Here is a 15,319-nt window from a genome sequence, read left to right as displayed (position 1 = left end):
GTCTTCAAAGCTTTTTGTTTAGGAGAAATCTAAGCAACTGCTTTAGGAGAAATGGCAAACTTTGCTGCATTTCAGCAAGGGGGATTTGTTACACATGTAAAGTATTTATTTTTTTAAAAGGAGCCTTTTCATTATCATTGCAGTCTAGTATATAATCTTATGATGCCTTCTTTCCCGTTCCTTATGTTTGCACTAGGTCTCATTATACTTTATGATAACCAGGGCTTTTCATAAGTCTGCAGTGTTATTTGGGTATTCAAATTAACATTTGAATGTTTGAAAAAAACATTCAGTGTTTGCATACTAGTGCCCGGCTTATTTATTTATTTTTTTAAAAAACAATTTCTTCCAAAAATGTATTCAGTATCATAAAAAAGGAATTACTTTCATTCTGTAATTCAAAGAAGAAGAATACCCAGAAGAGATTCCCGTGTGGTGGATGCTGGCTTCCCCACCCCCATTCACAGCATGGTAAGATCAAACATACCATGAAATTGTGTAAAGAAATTTCAAATGCATTCTAAAAATGAGATAAACAAGAGGCTTTTTTAGAGGAAGAAAATATTCAAGAAATTGGAGGACAGCTCAGCACAGTATTACTTTAAAAGCTAGTTATAAGGTAATTCTAGTTAATACCAACTCAGGCACATTATTATCTCATGGCTTAATCAAACAAATTAAAATGGTTAAAAAGAGAAATTATATAGAAGCATCTGATCAATTGTATAATGATTGCTCCTTTCATAAATTGATAAATATTTAATTGCACTAGTGATTTCAAATGATCAGAATTTGGCCAGAAAAACCAATGCAGAAAGGACATAATTCATGCTCTCTCAGATATACATAAATCCATCTCCAATACAGGGAAAATAATTATTTCTCAGAAATATTACAGCTAGATTAAGTATACAAGTTGTGTTAAATTCTTGAGAAATCTTGTCAAAAGTTAAAGTTCATTAAGTTCAGTATGCCTTGTTCCTATTTTAGTATTCATTGACTTTGCTTGTGGGAAGCTGGCAGAAGTCTCCTTCCTTCCTTCCTTCCTTCCTTCCTTCCTTCCTTCCTTCCTTCCTTCCTTCCTTCCTTCCTTCCTTCCTTCCTTCCTTCCTTCCTTCCTTCCTTCCTTCCTTCATATAATATAGGCTTGCATCCTCCTTACTCCTCCTCCTCAGCTGGCCACTGGAACTGCCTGACACTTTGGTGGGGGGAGGTGAAGCAAAGGGAGCCATGGACTGCAAGGAAAACTGCACCCCCGCTCCTCATTCTGGTATGTCCCCAAGGGACCCCTCCCTTGAGGGAGGAAGAAGGTGCAGCTGTCGACTGACGGTGCCCCCCAGCCAGCCCTACCTCAGCAGCAGGCATCCATGTCACTCCCTCATCCTTCCTTCAATGCCCACCACCATTAAGAGATTTCAAATTTTGGCCTTGGTTCCAAAGCAGCCAATCGCCACTTGCCCATTGGGCCTTGCTGCCAGCTGACTGGGCATAGGGGCCAGAGGGAAGCGAGAAAGAGTTTGGGGATCCATTCATCCTCCCTCCCTTCATTTCCACATATAATATACAGTAGGCTTGTGCCATTTGCCCTCCCCTCACAACCCTCAGGAATGCCCTGGTGAAGCTGCCTCCTCCTCAGCTGACCAGTGGAACTGCCTGCCACTGTGCTGGGGGGAGGTGGAATAATGGGAGCCACAGACTGTGAGGAAAACTGCAACCCTGCTCCTCATTCTGGCATGTCCCCAAGGGACCCCTTCCTTGAGGGAGGAAGAGGGCTCACCTGTCAACCACTGTTGCCCGCAGCCAGCCTTACCTCGCCAGCAGGCATCCAAATTGCTCCCTCATCTTCAATGCCCACAGCTGTTAAGATATTTCAAATTTCTGTATTTCCAAAGCAGCTACTTGCCAGCTGGGCCTTGCTGCCAGCTGATTGGGCACAGGGGAAGAGGGAGGTGGGAAAGAGGTCAGGGATATGCCCATGACAATCACATGACCTGGGCTGATCACAGCAGCACAGCAGTGCTGAAACAGCCACAAATTTCCCAAATTTCAATCCCATGGGAGTCATGGGTCCCGGATTTTGGACACATTCTATAAGTTAGCCCATTTGAGGTACCTTGGTTCAAAAATTGTTGCCCTGTGATGTGCTGTTTGACCAGTTGAAGGTTACAGACATGAGAGTTTTAGTAGTATATAGATAAGTTGGTTTATCCAAATGGTGGCCTGAAACATACTGTAGAGAGTAAGGAGGATGACCTTCATGGAAATACGCAGGAACTGTTACATAGGCATTAAGGGCTGAAACATTTTTTTTTAAATCCAAAGGAAAGAGAAAACATTTGGAAGTGGCTCAAACAGACACACCCTGATTCATTGGAATATAAGAAAAGAGGGAACAGCACAATCAGATTTGCAAGATTTTGTAATAACCAGTCTCAATAAAAGTAGTTTTTGCCTTCCTGCCCTCCTACGTTATTAAACTCTGAGAGGAACACCACCTGTTTTCTGTCTGCTGTTCTGTTTTTCCATCCAACTACAGGTGTCCTTGTTTAGTGACTGCCTCATTTAGTGACCATTTGGAGTTGTGACGGTGATGAAAAAATAACTTTATGACCAATCCTCACATTTATGACCTTTGCAGGTCTGTAAAGCAAAGGAAAGTTGATGTAAGATCATAAGCACAATCACGATTTCACTTAGTCACTGCTTTGTTTAATAACTGAGTTGCTGGTTCCAATTGTGGTCCCTAAGCAAGCGCCACCTGTATGTTCCAAGTTAATAGCTGAGTAAAACTCTTTTGGTTATTGGCAAGGGAAATTGGTCATGAAGTACTGGATGCTTGATTGAGAAGGTAAAATTTGTTCATTCATTCACCTGATGAAATACAGTCTAATGTTCCTTAATTATCTCGGCAAACATACCTAAACATTCTCTGACTGGGAATTAATCTGGCTTTGCCTTTCCTTAATGTATAGGCTCTACTTCATGATAGCTCACAATTTTTGTGATGTTCACAAGGGGTAGTTGTCTTAAACCTGGGTGATAATCTCCCAAATTATTCAGGGGCTGTCTTTATCACAGCTCCCCCTATTTCCTCAGCCAAAGATTTGGCTGGCAGTCTTAGTTCCATGTAATTTTTAAAAAATATTAATTTACAGCAGTCCATCTCATGGTTGTGGTATACCCCAGAGCCTCCACCAGCTTATGGATCTCAGGGCTCAGGGCTGCTAGATACTTCCTCTTAGCTGTAAAACAGTGTCCAGATCAAGAAAATCGTTATTTATGTTAGCAGCAGCTGATGTCAATGTATCTATCTATACATTGGCTATATCATTCTGCCGGTTGACTGGATTTCTGTAAACTAACCCTGGCCTGCTTATTGGGAGTTTTAAAGAGGACAATGACACTCAGGCTTGTCCTTTGCAATTAGACTTCTCAGTCTGGCTGTGACATTTTTGCAGGGCTAAAATGCAAATGAGGCTGCTGTGATAATGGTATCTCATTTGCATTCAGAAGGATAGAAACGGCTATTTCGGTGGCTTTCTCTTTCCCGTTGCCTTGAGGGTCACAGACATTTATGCTGGAGTTAAACAATTTACCTTTGGGATAATTAACCCTATCTGAGAATAGAGACACTCTTTTAAAAGTTTGGAAAACTTGCTTTGGCTTCTGTCTGAAGCATAGAAAGAAACTTTAACATTTTCAGGAGCCTGGAGGAGAAAAAGTAATTTTGAACCGAAATAAAATCCTTCGTATGACTCTCAAACTAGGTAAATAGGATATAGATTCTAGATTGATATAACAAGACTGACATTACAGTAGCTGACTTAGAGAGAAAACTATGTCTGAGGAATGCTGCCAGCACCCTTGTTAATCCCAGTTAAAGGGCTAAGCAAAGGAATTTGTTTGGTAGCTAGATTTGTAGCAAGCCATTGTTTGTTACAATGGAAGAGCCTATAAAACAGGCCCGTTAGCTGTACATGAAATATTTATGGTGTTTATTCACCATTTTGCCTCCCTTTATGATAAAGAGTGATTAAAGTGGTAGGCCTCATATCCTCCTAGTTGCACGGATTGCAAGCCTGCTTTGTAACACGTAACGACTCTGCAATTTGCCATGGAACTTCATGTACAGACTGAACTGCCCTTGGCACACTCCTTATTGAGAAATCACATTGGTTGATTCTCCCTCAGATAAAGCAGACTTACTGTTTGAAATTCCTTTGATTGATGCTGACAGGGTAGGAGAGGGAGTGGTAGCCTGTAAACCAGTTTTAGCTATTTGAATACCTTCCCAATTCTCCAAAGCAGCCTTGGGTTTACAGTTGTCTTCAACCTCAAAGGCAGCAAATCTCTTAGAAGGAATAGGTTGCTACACAGAATTCATCATTTTAATTCTTTTTGTTTGCACATCTCCTTGTGGCTTGATATGATGAGCTGCTTCTCTCTCTCTTCCTTCTGGCCTTCGTTGTTTCAGCGTGGTTCTGATTTGCTTCTAAATTGTCTGGCAACTACCAGCCAGCAGTTACACCTCTGTTTTAGTAATGATACTGGTTATTGGGCAAGAAACATGTCACTAGACAGCCATTGCCAAGCCTGGCCAGATTTTGGCATTGCTTTTTCCCACCATCCCAATAAAGAGATTTATTTTGGTCTGGATTTTCCAGGATTTAAAATCAGAACTTGAGTTACATGCTTGAAAAAATGTAACCTGTAGAGGAGACTCTGAGAAATGTAATTAGACCAGCAAGAAATGAAGTGATAAAGACTTCAAATAAACAAGCAAGCAAAGAGATCCAAAATAAATGCACTTTGTAGGAAGAGATTGTTTGAAACTTGTAGTTGCATTTTTCCTTTACTTAGTCGCCCATCACAGAGACTCTACTTTTTTCAAAGCTGGCACAGGAAGACTCTGTTTGGGTGATACGATTGACTGAATTGGCTGCTCGCAAAGGCCATTAGTTCATTTCAGTGCATTAGCAGCACACAGTCACAGATGACCCAGTCAGTTCTCTACCAGCCATTTCAAAGTCTTCCCAGCTGCTGCAAAGGAGGCTGGGAAACTCTCATATCCTGACACTTTGGGGAAAATCATCAATATCCCTTCCATCAGTGGTGGTCTGTTAAGGTCAGCACCCCTGAGAATTGAATTTCAGCCCCATTTCAGCCTCATTTTTACCCTCTTCCCCATAAGTGGCTGTAGGGATGGTCATAAAAAGTACAAAAAAGAGACAGAGATGGAGTATCTAGAGCAGTGTTTCTCAACCTTGGCAACTTTAAGATGAGTGGACTTCAACTCACAGAATTCCCCAGCCAGCTTTGGACATATGCAAAGGCAACTGTATTCATAGGCAACTGTAACACTTTTCTTTTAGCTTGAGACAAAATGGTGGTCCTGAATAGTGAATCATCCTGGCTCATCCAAACCTTGGTGAAGTATTGTATAATCCAGTCTTTAAACAAAAAGAAAGATCAACATCATAAACTTCACTTTGGTGTTGGCATCCAATGTCATGATCAACAGAACGGCTCAAATTATCACAGTTGCTCACAGTGCAAGGAAGTCCTGATGCATTTTAACTTCAGCTGACTATCAATCATTATTACAAGGCCATACATCAGAGTATCTAGTGAAATAAGGTACTTGTCAAAGTTAATGCTTTCAGGTCACAGTGACCTGGAACTACAACTTTAATACGTGCAGTGTCTTGTGTACAGTGGCAAGATTTGAACTTTAATCAGGCAGAATAAAATAATATGTTACTCATTACAGACGTAAACATCAGATTCAAAATGAATCATGTGAATGCCTGAAATTTCACAGGCATACTGTAGCAAAGGATTACACTTAGACAGCCACTTTATGCCACAAGTTTAGCCAGAATCCAGATCCTCCTTATTCCTCTTCCTTTTTTATTGGGGCCAGACAAAGCCATGATTGTGCCAGATCAGTACTTTGATGATTAATGAGTGGGATGAACATGAATGCAAAGAGATGTAGTTCAGACAAGCCAGAGGGATTCTTGGTGGCTGATCAGCAGTGGGAAAATAGTGTCCAGTTTCTTCTACTAGAAGTTGAATTCCCACCCCCCGCCAAAAAAAAGTTTGAGGAATGTATTATTCCATGATCACTATCACTACAAGCTTAAACGGTTGTATGACACAAAACGCTTATTACCTTTCACTGATACATTAGCTGAAAGCTAACCCTGGCCACAATTAAACAATTGCTATTGTAACTGCCCACTTTGGCAGTGTTCCCAATCTGTGATCCAGGAAGATAGATGGTCCAGGAGCGTATTACTGCTGATCCATTAGGTGGGGATGAGGAGAAAAATATAATACCCTATACTTATTACATATCATATTCAAATATTCATGTGTGACATTCTCTGAATTTAAATAATGGTGCTTTTGCATATCAAGGTGAACAAGCATTCCTTGTACATTTAGCAGTTAGAACATGGGAATCCAAAAATGGATTTATATCCTTTGTTGGGCTTGCTTAAAAGTGTGTATATGCAAAACACTGTGCTTCTGTGGTAGTCCACAAAAGCTTTTAATATAATGTTCTGTATAAAAGAAAAGTCTGGGAACTGTTGATTTGGCCTATTTGATTGCATTACATCTGGAATTGTTCCCTATTTTGGAACTCAACTGATTCAAAACACACTCCAGGATTATTAAATGGGACTAGAAATTACAGTCCATCTAGGAATATGCTTTTAACTTCTGTATTCTTTTTATGAATCCAATTTAAAGTGATGCTTTGGATTTTTAAAACCCCTGAGGGCTCTGGAAGAGTTTATCTAAAAGACTGTCTTCTTCCATTTATACTCACCCAATCATGGATTGTTTTCAAAGGTCCTGGCCAGTGTGTCCCCATCCCAGAAGGCATTCTCAAGAGCGACATTCCAACTGTGAAATAACTTCTTCCAAATGACTAGACCTGCACCTTTGTCATAGCCAGACTTTTAAAATTACTCTTCATGTAGTTATCTTAATTTTTGCTGCTAAATAAAGACATTTTTAATCCCCCCCTTTTTTTTGCTCAATACTTATTATATTGTATGTTCACCTTGTAATTTGCCCAAAAAACTTGTGCTGAATGGAGGCTATGTTTGTAAATGAGAATATATTTTAAACGTTTTACATGGAGCTGCAGAACCAAATCAGCTATTAACTTGGGGGAAAAGTTCATTTTGCTGCTAGGGAAATGTTTCTGTTGAGACTTATTCTGGAAGTGTATTTATAATTGCAAAGTTTACCCACTCACTGGTAAGGGGAAAGTTTGGTCAACCGTATTGTTAGCAGAGTTTTCAAGCTTTCTAGTTTGAGAATCTCAGAAGCTTCTGTAAGGGTTTCAGGAGGCTTGCTGAAATAATTGGCTACTCTTTTGAGATATACTTGGTATCTTTTCCTATTTGCACCAAACCATGGCATAAACATACCCTGGCAACATCTTGTTTCTTTCATGCCTCCATGAGACTGCCTTATCTTCACCTAGCCCATGAGCAGAACAGTCTTAAGCCATCCTTAGCTGTATCGGTGTTAAAATCTTATTTCCCTCAATGGCTTTTCTAAGGGCAGCCTTAGGCTTCATCACCCATTAACCTGAAGGGAAGTCAGGATTTATTTTCAAGTCAATAACTTGGAAAAGAGACAACAGAAGCAGGATAGGGATTGCGAATGTTATGCTCTTCTCCTGAGAAGGATGGGTGGACAGTATTCAACCTAGCAGTGGGAAAATACCATTCACTGAGCCCTTGAACATATTACACAGATGTGCTTTCACCTTCAATTAGTTGGCAGTCATTTTTCTCAGAAATAGGCCTATTTTGTTTGGAACTAGGTGGGGCACTAGGTCACTGACAGGATTGAAAAATGATACATCATGAACCTGTCATGACCAGTCTTTCCTTTCCGCCTGACAAATTCATAGCATTATTGCTTGCTTTTTATCCAGCTTATACCAGTTTTTAGTTGTATCAGCTGATAGCGAGATATTTGCATGTGTTTTTTAATGGGCTACACCCAGCTTTTGGCATATTATTGCATGCCATTCTAGTTGTGGAATTAATATGCCAAAAGGTAAATACTTCATCATTCTGGGATGAGGGAGGCCTCTCCTCAGCACCAGCAGAATGTGGCTTTCGTGTTGTTTCTTGATAGTCTTTTTGGGTTTGTACACTATGCTAAGCATTATTGGGTTTCATTTATTTGTGATTTAGCATGTTCTGTGAACACAACTATTATAGTCTTAAATCATGGTTTAATGCACAGTGTGTTGCACAAAGACAGCCAACTGTGGTTTTGATAAAAAACTATAATTCAGTATACCATAGTTTAGCACTATTTCTTCAACTCCCTGAAATGTCCCACCAGTTGACTAGAACAAATAAGCTTCTATCACCAACAGCCTATGAAACTGCCACAATAAATGAATGATACCTGCATAAATGAGTGTTTTAACTAAAGATAAACATGAATGGAGTAATGAAGTTGGAAGAGGGGAGATATAACATGCCCTGACTGGGTTCATACAATGAAATAAAATGGACTAAAATGGTATGAAGAAATTTGTGGTTCTGCTGTGGTGGAAACCCAACCATTGTCTTAGTATATTGTGTGAATCAGTCCTCAGATTAGCCTGGTTCACATAATTTCTTTGTATGGACATATCATGTTATGCAAACGTCGCAATTACTATAGTATGTTTCGTGAATCTGTATAGTCACTGAACTTGTAGAGTGAGCATCTGGAGGCCTCAAACCTCTGTTCCCCCAAACTCTCTGGATTTGCATACCCTAGGCTACCTTTGTGCTTGGTGTAGCTGCTTGGTAGTTAGGACTACCATCACTTGTCTTCCAGAGGAATGCCTTTACTGGCATCTTTCCCCTTAACTTCAACTTGTGAGACATATTGGGATCCAATAGCCTAGTTGTCTTACTTGGTAATAGAAGAGAAAAAGATGATAAAAATGAAATAAATTCTGTAGTACACCTCTCTGGCCCTTATAGTTTTGAGGTACAGGTATTCAGCAACCACAGTTGGGACTGGCAACTTGGTTGTTAAGTGAACCAGTCGCTAAATGAAACTGCGACTGTGCTTGTGATCTTACTTCAGCTTTTCTTTGCATTACAGACCAGCAAAGGTCATAAATGCAAGGATTGGTCGTAAAGTTACTTTTTCATCACTGTTGTAACTGCAAATGGTCACTAAACAAGGCAGTCACTAAACAAGGACTATCTGTATGTGACTAGGGTAATCAGTTCCTGTCCCTTAGGAGTTAGATCAATACTACAATAATTAAACAGCCAGAATTTATTAAGAAAAAGAGAAAGAGAGAGGGTAAAAATGTGGTAAAAGTTAAACCTAATTATCTGCTCAATTAGTTACTGAAACTGCTTATTTCTGTTTTTTTTCCGAATAAAATAAGAGAAACATCTGGGAACAGTGTGGTCCTATGCTATCCCAATCAGGTCCTAAACCTGAGTTGTACACCCCTAGGGACATGATGGATTTTCTGCATAGAAATCCAAAGAGGAATTGAACCCATAGTAACTAAGCTTGCATAGATACAATACACATCAAAACCAAAATATCTTAAGTAGTTCACAGGAAATAATGACCTTTGTGCAATGCCAACTAGTCATTTACTGTATCTAGTAACCAAATAACAATTCCTTGAATCAGAAGATCCTTTCTGTATTACAGGACAACGCAGTCCATAGAGTCAGGTAAAAATAAAGGGAGGAACTATAATGAACTATAAAAATTGGAACATTCTTAAATTAAATTTACAATCAGAGGGTGAAACATAGATTGCAAAACTAAGATACCACATATAGTAAACAATCAGAGGAATTGTTTAAAATATTTTTAAAAATAAAAATAAAAATAAATTGTTTTAGGAAAAACAAATTATCAAGATTACTAGAGAATTAATTGCATTGGAACAAGGCCACCCTTGTGGAGATATATGCTGTGCTGTCAGTTCTGTCAGTGGAAAGAAAGCAAGAATCACCTTGTCTGATCTTGCATGATTGAGTCAGAAGTGGATTTATTAACTGAATAAAAAGGGCATAGCAAGAGAACATGTGAAACTGTTCATATTTCCACTAGGACTCAGGTGCAAAGTTGACTGGGACATTTTGAAATTTTCCTTCTAAAAGGGAGGGAGACAAAATACTGTAAAAGGTATGGGGCCAACATGCAATTTTGCTTCGCTACTTTAAGGATGTGAATCATAGGTGAAAAATGACCTATACAATCACAGAGAAACAGCACTGCTTAGTTTTATTTTCACTGAGTTTCATAATCAGCAACAGGAGTCATTGATCAAGCCAATTTCTTCCAGAGCCTATCCCTGAAAATTGGATCAAATGCCATCTTTAAATCAATATACTGTAGGTGACACAAAGGATACAACATGTGTGTCTAGAGTATTTTTCTATTAAATGATGTAAAATAAGAAAGTGATCATCACTCTCTAAAACTGGCTTGCTGCTTATCAGGATTTCATCCTGAAACAGCCAATCCACCATTTTTCTAAGTAGACATCTGAAATAGAGCTTGCTGATTGCACTTAGAAGGATGATAGGGTGGGCGTTCCCTGGGTCCTCCTATCTCCCTTTTGGTATACTGGGATTGCAATAGATCTACTCCAGTCTTCAAGTATCTTAAAGGCAAGTTTTTTATGAGTGAACAACAGCACCATAGTTGGAATGCAGCAATCCATGTCCACCTTAAGCAATGCTGCTGAAGTTAAACTTGTTCTCACTGCTTTACCATTTTTCATTTGTGTGATTAATCTGGTGATCTCTATGAGGGATACTGGTGGCCAATTTGGTCTGATACTGGGGCAGAAATTCAGTAGTGTCAGATTCTTAGGCTCATTGTTAAACATGGCGCAAAAATATTTGGCTCCAAAAGTTTGGCGATATTATGGTGCAGCTCTCCCTGTTCCTGAGAAAAGGAAGTAGAGGTAAACAAGAGGAACCTCAGTTTTTCTATTTATTATTATATTCCTTGATGATTTGTCTCTATTTCTTCTATTACTTTCTCAATAGGAGTTGACAGCCATGACAATCTTTGCTTTAGATATATGCGTATGCCAGCTGTGACATTTAGCGGCTTGCAAGCCTTTCTTCCTCTCAGCTATTACATAGATTCTGCTGATTTTGATATCTTCTTGATGTATGACAGTTCAGCAAAGAAATAAACAAAAATAAGAGAACACCCTGCAATTCATCCAAATGCATTAATCAATTGCATCAGAGCCTGAATAAATAAGATCAGAAATAAGCAAACAAATATCATCAGGATATAATGCCAATCTATAGTCTAATGAATTATGCAACTATGCAACTATAATTAGTATATTCTTGCCTGGTAACCAAACTAAGGGTGTTAAACCAGTATCAAAATCAAAAAAGGAGAAAGTAGACATCCTTGTTTGGTAACTTTGTGGAGTAGGAAAGTAGATGGAAAAAATGGCGATTGAACTTCAATTTAGATTTTTTTTTTTTTAAAGGATGCATTGAGAATCTGTACCCATTTTAAAATCCTCTAGGAAATCCACACTTGGCCAAGGTAATATATAGGAACCATCTATACATTTTATTAAAAGCTTTTTCTACACCGAGCAGGAGAATTGCAGCTTTGCCTTTTCTGTTCAGTCAAATCTACTCCAGCCAAATATCATCTGATCTGTGCCCAGGTTGGATGAATTTGATCATTCCACAGGCATGGGAAGGTTGGGATAGCTGGCAATCCAGACTGAACATCTGAATTTGGACAACATTTTTTTAAACTGATGTAGTATCCAGCCGGCATCGGCATGACACAGAAGCAGCTTAAGAGTGCAGAGGGAACATAGCCTAAAAGCCTGCCCCATTTCTGCATTAGTTCCTTCCCTCCCAAATGCTGGCTGGGGAATTCTGGGAGTCGAAGTCCACTCCTCTTAACGTGGCCAAGTTTGGACAACACAGTGCTAAACAAAAGCCTGCATTGCTACAAGGAATTTTTTTTAAAAAGGGATTTCCAATTCATGTTTATACATTTAACATTGAAGTGCCCTATAAAAACCATTGGATAGCTAATTTTCAGTTGGTACTTAGTTGGGAAAGATGGATCACATTAGTTCATATCATGAGCCACATAGATCAGATTCTTAAGGTATCTTATGTATTATTTTATTTTTTAAAAAGCAAAAAAAAAAAAAGGCATACGTGCCCCCTCTAGTGGTTATTTTAATCGCTAAGGTGGCAGTCTAGTTAAGAGTTACCATAAGTCCTTCCTCAGCAATAATATGGAAGAGCTCTGAAGGGAGCTTTTAAGCTTAGTAAAAAGGTAAGAGATGACTTGATTAATGCATATAAAATTATACATAGTGTGGAGAAAGTTAACAAGATCTTTTTCTTTCACGTCTATAATACTAAAGTCTGATCACCTAATAAAGCAAACTGTGAGAGATTAAGACAGATAAAAGTAAAATCTTTTTCAAGTTGTGCTCAGCTCGTGAGGATTTTCTGGACATAATAATAATTTATTAAACTTGTGTCTCTACAGCTCTGGTTGACTCATACATAGTGTTCTTGGAAGCAAAACAGAAGGGGGCTGCTTCTACCTTATTCTGTTTTTTTTTTTAACTTTCTGGTCCATCCTACAGCTTTCATCTCCTGGATCATCCTGAAGATCTCCTATCCAAGGACTAACCAGATCCAACAGGACTTGCTTCTGAGTCCAGACAAGGTTACAGAGGACAATGTCATCTGGATTACTTGTAAAATTCTGAGAATAAAGTAGAGCAATTACACAATAAAAATTGTGTCTGGAAGCAGCATGTTGTTAAAGTATGGAATCTACTATCATAAAAGTGTGCAATGATAGCCCCTAACCTGAGTAATTTTAGAAAGGTATTGGATTAATAGTTAAAAGCTATTAAAAGCTAAGGCTATCAATGGCTATACTACTACTAGTAAAACAGTATTCTAATCTCTCTAGCATTGAAGTCAGGATGCATCTGATTACTTGTAGCTTGGAGAATTTGAAGGGAAAGAAGGGTAGAGTGCTAGTGTTCTGCTTCCTTATGATATCTAGTTGACTACAGTGGGATACCAAATGCTGGGTAACTCTTTGGTCTGCTCAGCACAATTCTCCTTACTGGACAACTCTTAATAAGGTACATATATATTGGATTGACCTGTAGATATTTATATAAAGAAGCAGAGAATAAAAGGATTGGATATCTGTTCTAGTTCTTTGCTCCTAATGTCAGGCTGTTTATTGTAACTAAAGTACAGTACATGGGGAAAAATTCCATTTTCACTTTGATTGACAGCCTAAGCAAAATTTGGTTTCCCATAAATGTTATTGTTGTTTTTTTTTTACAGGATGGGGAGGGAATAGTTAGGCCTCCTCTGAATTTCTTTCCTTTGGTCATGTTATTGTGGATGTTAGATAGGATGGATGGATGGATGGATGGATGGATGGATGGATGGATGGTCTATCCTCAGTGCTTTTACATAGGAGATTTAATAAACCCCTATGATTAGCCAAAGCTGCCGCTGTGGTGGTGGTTCAGTTGAATCTATTCTCCATGTGCTGCTGCACTGCTCCTTTTACAATGATAGCTGAAGAAGGCTCATCTTCCCTCTCTTGCTTACATACATCAAACTGTCCTCAGAACCTTCATGTCAAATTTCTCTTATCAGACAAGAAGAGTCTTATCGCCCATAATGTAGCAAAGTTCTGTAGAGCTGCTGTGAATGTGCACGAACAACTGACTACTGCACATGACTGATGTCCTCATACCTAATTCATTTATCTTATGGCTATGTGGATGGTTTGTTCATTTGTTTTCTCTTCTCTCTTTGCGGTATTTAGTTTATGTACATTCTGTTTTATCTGGTCACTGACCAAAATAAATATAATCTATCATTATTGTGGATGTTAAATTTCCTTCCTTCTGGAAAGCAGCAAGCGCACAAAAGTGAATCTCTTGATTGTGATGCGCTTATCCATCCTGTGGGAACACAGTTATGTGGTACTTAGTCTAATCCTGGTTTGCCAGGTCCTTCAGTTGCCTTTTATAGCCTTCACCGATAATCATAAGTTCTCCTTTTAGATTTTATATTTGCATCAGTGGATATGGCTATGCATTTATGCCAGTAGAGTCCTTGACCTGGTGTATGAATAAATTTTGGAAAAAAATGCCAGAGGTCCTGATGATACCTAAAGCTGAGAATATACTTAACAGAATAGCATCTTCACAGACAACTGGCTGCTTCTGTTGAGTGAAGATGTCGGGATGGTGATGATTTATCTGAGAGTATTGATATGAGGTGCTTGAACGTGGCTGCGCCCTTCCTTCACACCTTGCTCCTATTTCATGAGGAGACTTTGGAGGATAGAATATGCAGTTTCCTAGCCAAAATGTCCATCAAATATCTGCTATTTTTGGCATTCCATGAAGAAAAGTCTAATATATTGGACTGCTGCTAGAATGTTCTCTCACCTATATATCATGTTGAGCAGTGGGATTATATGTAATCTACACTCATAAAAATCCAGTATGTTTCCAATACTTTTAACCATCTTCTGAAGGTTTAAATTTATACCTCATAACCAATTACTTCTCAGGTTTCTTTAAGTTTTACAATTCCACAATGTACTATAATATTTTCTTTGCTCTCTCTCTCTCTCTCTCTTTGAACTCTTTTGGGGAGCAGATGGGTTTGTAGAAAATAGAGCTGCTTTGTCACTGGGGACATATGGACATGGGTTCAAGATCAGATGGGGACAGGGCAGGGCCTCATGGTTTCTAGATTTCTCCTTTATTTGAGTTCACAAAGACATAAATATGCACTTTGGGTGTAAGCCAAGATTGATCAAAGTAGAAGTTTCACTTTTCACCAACTTGGTGCTGGTTTTCATTCTTTAGTGGGTTGATTCCCACCTCTCACCTGATAACTTGACACAGTCTAAAATAGAAATACAAAATGAACATTGTTTTTCTTTAGACCTGCCTTTGTTCTACAGATCATTCTAAGGAAGGAAATCTTAACACAATCTGATGCATGCCTTACCTATGTGTACCCTCTACATTCTTAATTTCTAGTTGTACTCTTATTTACTTCTCTAAGTTTAAGCCAAGTGCTTATCTAATTAATTGACATTGGGCTATCCACTCTCCCAGACTGAAGGGTTGACAGATGGCTGTCTGCTTATTCTTTGACAGGCAAACCTTTTGATGTTCTTATCTTCCATCATTTTCAACACCAGCCAAACCATAGGATCATCTGGTTGGGAATCCACA

At 38.9% G+C, this 15,319-nt stretch overlaps 1 long non-coding RNA gene across 1 annotated transcript; it reads left to right on the top strand.

Annotated features, from left to right (window-relative positions):
- Positions 1 to 5: 5 nt before the first annotated feature.
- LOC148215161 (uncharacterized) lies at positions 6 to 13,109 on the top strand. Its single transcript, XR_015796862.1, has 3 exons — positions 6 to 96; positions 405 to 471; positions 12,671 to 13,109. It is a non-coding gene; the product is annotated as an uncharacterized LOC148215161 (long non-coding RNA).
- Positions 13,110 to 15,319: the final 2,210 nt, after the last annotated feature.

This window comes from Python bivittatus, unplaced genomic scaffold (genome assembly GCF_059951505.1).
Source record: "Python bivittatus isolate LINGU-HERP-01145 unplaced genomic scaffold, Pbiv_v1 ctg000350_np1212, whole genome shotgun sequence".
Classification (NCBI taxonomy): domain Eukaryota; kingdom Metazoa; phylum Chordata; class Lepidosauria; order Squamata; family Pythonidae; genus Python; species Python bivittatus.
The sequence above is the reverse complement of the archived record's forward strand: the minus strand, read 5'-3'. Positions and strand labels throughout refer to the sequence as shown.